This window comes from Palaemon carinicauda, chromosome 33 (genome assembly GCF_036898095.1).
Source record: "Palaemon carinicauda isolate YSFRI2023 chromosome 33, ASM3689809v2, whole genome shotgun sequence".
NCBI lineage: Eukaryota > Metazoa > Arthropoda > Malacostraca > Decapoda > Palaemonidae > Palaemon > Palaemon carinicauda.
The window spans coordinates 52,053,365-52,058,673 of NC_090757.1; positions in this window are offsets into that span (position 1 = coordinate 52,053,365).

Genomic DNA, 5,309 nt, shown 5'->3' on the forward strand with positions numbered 1-5,309 from the left:
GCACGGAATTTATGGTGTAACGATGAACTAAGGCACAATCTCTCTCTCTCTCTCTCTCTCTCTCCTTCCAAGAGAAGTAAATTCCCCGGTGGGTTAAATGGCAGAGCCAATCACACCTTCCGGCGAGTGGCCATGATGACGTAGTGGGATTAACCAGTGACGTATCTGTGACGTCAGCGCCAAGGTGGATGACTGGGGTGGTTCACACTTGGTGTTTTTTCCCATCTCTGCCACTCCGTGGTTATTCCCCCCCCCTCCGTCCCGCATTCAAACACCCCCCCCCCCCAATACGTTATAGGGCGTCCTGTTCGTCCTCCTCTGCTCGATAGCCAAAATCGGGTTTGTTGGATGATGAAGGAATAGGATGAGATTGTGTTGGTATTTTCTTACGAAGATTTCAAATGATTATTCAAGAAGTATTTGCCGTTTCTATTAGCAGTTGGCTTGATTTCTCTCTCTCTCTCTCTCTCTCTCTCTCTCTCTCTCTCTCTATGTATATTTATATATATTATATATATATATTTATTTATATGTATAAATATATATATATATATATATATATATTTATATACATAAATATATATATATATATATATATTTTTATATATATATATATATATATATAAATATATCTATCTATCTATCTATCTATATATATATAACATATATATAGATAGATTATATATTTATGTATATATATATATTTATATATATATAAATGTGTGTGTCTGCTTAGCGTAACGACAAGAATACCATACATTCAAACGCAACGGAACGATGTTCTATGGCTGTGGGAATAGGGGGGGGGGGGTGAAGGGGAAGGCTTGGTTGTGCGTATATGTACATTGCGTATGCAATCGTTTTTTATTGACGAATCCTTGGAAATGTGTGAACTTTTCAACTGCGAGTGGTGTGGGGAAAAGCCCCCAATAAGGTTCACGGTTACTTTGGAAATTGTCGTCGTCAATGAATCATGCTGCAGATTGCAAGTTCGCTTCTCACGAGCATTTAGTGTGGTGATTTTATGCAATACTTTTGGCGACTTGTATTTGGCTTTGGTTGTTGAGTTTTGTGTGGCTTTCTAATAGATAAAAGCGAACGAGACTAATTCGTTCCAATTAGGAGTTTAAAAGGGTCTTAATCACGGGTGCATTGGACGAGCATTATTGAAATTATTGTCATTAAAATTAGTATTAATATTAATATTATTGGTATTACAATTAATAATAATTTTGATGATAAGAGAAATTCTAATAACTAATAATTTTAATGAACTTTACATTTTTTTCTTAATTATACATTCTTTGAAATTTTTTATTTTCATTTTGCATGCATTTCATATTTTTATGTAGTTTTATATGTGTTTGAATATAATAATTAGTTTATTGATATTTAAATTTCCACGCATGTCTCTCTCTCTCTCTCTCTCTCTCTCTCTCTCTCTGTATACCATATATATATGTATGTATATATATATATATATATATATATATTAATGCATTATGAAAATGCGCAGTTAATAATTGTGGATGTTGACGTGATCAACAACATTCCTAAGAGTAGGCCTACTTCCCCCCTCCCCCTCTCCCTTCCCCTTCCCTGAAGGTGAGTTTCTGGCTGCGTCGTGGAGTTTTTAAAAATAGCTTCTTGTATAAACGCAAGACATGAGAGAGAGAGAGAGAGAGAGAGAGAGAGAGAGAGGCGCTTTGTTATATATATTCATAGATGTACAGTATATGTGGATGATAATGGGAAGATTCTTCTGTGATTTAAAAGATTAACGTGTTATTATTGTCGAGAAGAATATATATATGAGAGAAAAAAACGGCATATAGGTCTAGTTTTTGTCTAGTGTCGGTATTGGCTCCCCGCCATTTGTTTTTATTTGTATAATTTTTTTTTTCACTCTAAACTACTTTTAAGGGGTGGATCCTGGTATGACTTCCGGATTTGGAAATGTCTCAGATGTCTATACTTTGGCCTAGTGCGGCACATAGGTATTATCATCGTTGTTGTTGTTTCTGTTTTTTGTTGATTTTGATGTTGGGGTTTTCTCAGGACAATATTTTTTTCTTTAGTTAATACAATTACCGGGTAATATTATTTACTCACTGTCTATTGATTCGTTGTCTTTCTTGCATTACTTTAATAACTGAAATGTTTCATGTAATTATCTTGGGTATTTTTCAATGTAAGTAGGGTATTTTGTCGGGTTTATCTTGTTACGTTGGTATTGCCTCTAATTCTGTTGAGATTTCCTCCTTAACCGTTGGGTATTTTTACAATGCGTAAATTCTGGAAATTTCTTGATTTCTCTTTGGTTACTTCTATTATTGAATTATTCTATTATCGTAATTAGGTATTGTTTTGGGTTTGGCCACATTTCTGTATTTTGTGGCCATAGTCACTGTATGTATTTCTACAGTCCAGTTGAGTATTCCTTGTCTTTTCGGTGTGATGTTTCAGCGTGTAGTTAATTAAGGACGTATCCTCTATTAAAAAAAACAATACAAATTTATGTTTTTGTTTTATGATATTTTAATTAGCTCCTCTTGTATATAAGTAAAGTATTTAATATTGTGATGGTGTATTGCACTGGCGAAACATTTTAAATGATTTTACGCCGTGTTTGAAAACAGAACTAAATTGTGCGATGTAGTGTGCTTTGAGAGAGAGAGAGAGAGAGAGAGAGAGAGAGAGAGAGAGAGAGCAAATGTCAGAAGATCTGGCTCATCTTGAGATGTAACAAAGGTATGCAATTTTTTGCGTGTCTGTGGGTGGGTGTGGGTGTGTGTTCAGGTGACTCGTTTTTGGTGTCTTATCAAAGACGGCGACGGGAAAGACGGCCAACGTTTTTACAAAGGGGGAAATTCCCTAAACGTTTCATTGCAATGACGAACGTTGCTTCCGTTTGTTTGTGTACTGATATGCAATGTATGTTATTTTTATCAGCCATGCAGTGCATCCTTGAAGACGATTTTCTCTCTCTCTCTCTCTCTCTCTCTCTCTCTCTCTCTCTCTATATATATATATATAATGTATGGGTACATACAATATGTTCTCTCTCTCTCTCTCTCCTCTCTCTCTCTCTCTGTATATATATATATATATATATACTAGTAATCTCTTTATGCCTCAGCCGGTCAGCTGTTTGTTTGTGCCAGTAAAGGTCAGGTAAATATGTAGCTTGACCTTGTAGCTGCATCCGCTTGCAAGAGCTTGACCTTCTTTCCATTATCTTGATAGAACAAAAAGGGTGAATGCAGCCATCACTATTAATCGTGATTTTATTTGGTGTTAATATCGGCTTAGGTTCTAGTTATTTGTCCCTATAACATGCAATGAATTTACTTATATCATAGCTGTGAAGTTTGATGCATTTGTGAAGATTTAATAATGAAATCTATGTAACTTCTGATTTGGTTCAGTTTTTGTCATACATATACATAGATGATATTTATCATTATTATTTGTTAATATTATTATTAGTATTAAGTTGGAGGTATGATGTTTCCTCATGCCAGATGCCTTTTCTTTGGTTATAAATTGGGAAGACTTTTTTTTTTTTTTCCCCAAACTAATTTTGAGAAAGTAATGGAAGGAGATTTTTGTTCTATCTCGGGTATTATGAAAAGCAGAATAACTTTGATCTTAACTTTTGGGTTGAATATACTGTGTATTTTTTTTTTCTAATCCGTGGTTACGCTAGGGTTATCCAATCAGGCAATCAATAGGTGACCATATCTAGGACTCTTAAGTAGGTGGTGCATTAGACTATTTTCAAAGAGGATTTTCTTTAATATACGTGCTGCATGGCCTCCTTAGTTTTGTGTTATTATTATTATTATTATTATTATTATTATTATTATTATTATTGTTATTATTACAATCTAAGCTATAACCCGAGCTGGAAAAGCATGATGCTATAAGCCTAAGGGCTCTAACAGGGAAAAATAACCCAGTGAGCAAAGGAAACAGGGAAATAAATGAACTATAATAGAAGTAATAAACAATTAATATGAAATATTTTAAGAACAGTAACAACATTAAATTAGATCCGTCATATATAGACTATATTAATAAACTAGAGGAAGAGAAATAAGATAGAACAGCGGGCCCGAGTGTAACTATTCCCTGGCGTAGGGAGAGGGGGAAATAGTCGTACCTTGTAACGGGGTTTATGACCTAAATTCCACGAAGAAGATTAAACCAAATCTAGATTTAATGAGATATCTTTTTTTGAGAAATGAAAACTGAGTGACTTTGCTTACTGAATGTCTTGAGATCCCCAACTCGCAGAATCTCACTTGAGAGTATTTTTGGTTTGACCTTTACCAGCTGTTAATCATAAACTGAACCCCAGGGGAGTTTTTAAATGCTTTGTAATACCAATATCTTGTTTTGGGTGAGTATTATTTTTTAACCCAGGTTTTAGAGTTCCCTTGCTTCAGAGTACACTCGCACTAATCTATGTTTCCTTGCTTCCTTTCCTCACTGGGCTAGTTTTACCTGTTGGATCCCTTGGGCGTATAGCATCCTGCTTTTCCAACTAGGGTTGTAGCTATTAAGAGCAATTAGAGATTTCTGACGTCCTCCAAAGTATGGCGTTGACACAAAAGAAAATGCAAATCCGGAACTGGAATCCGGATCCGGAACCAGAGTATCTTCAAAAGTTAATTGAGTAGCCCATGGCCTAAGGGTTACATGTGGTGGAAATGTCAAATTCCTTCAATGTGTTTTGGCGTAATTTTGAAAATTGTGAAAAATGCAAATCCGGATCCGGATCATATCCTAAATTTAATGAGGTCGTCCATGACGAAGGATCTGTGTGGTGAAAATTTCGTCGAAATCCTGTCAACAGACAAATAAAATAAATCGACTCGAAAATATTAACCTCCTTGGCTGAGGTAATAATAATAATAGGTCTGTGACCTTAACTTCCAGGGAATGGGAATGGGAATGTTATGTGATTCCGGTTGATACATGCTTATATTACCGCCCCCTCTAATCTTTTAGTGAATATATAGTGAATCTTGGTTTGGCCTTAATCTTTAGAGAAAGAAATTTACTTGGACTAGAGTTCAGTGGAGAAAATTTATTATTATTATTATTATTATTATAAGTGTACGCGACTTGTCAAACTTGTACATGAATTAAAAATTAACTCGACATAGAGATAGATTTAAGAACTGTGAAAACAATGAAAGTAATAATAATGATAATAATAACAATAATAGTAAAAATAATAATAAAAATAATAATTATGACCACGAAATAAGGCCTATAGCAGGGCCAACAAAAATCTTACT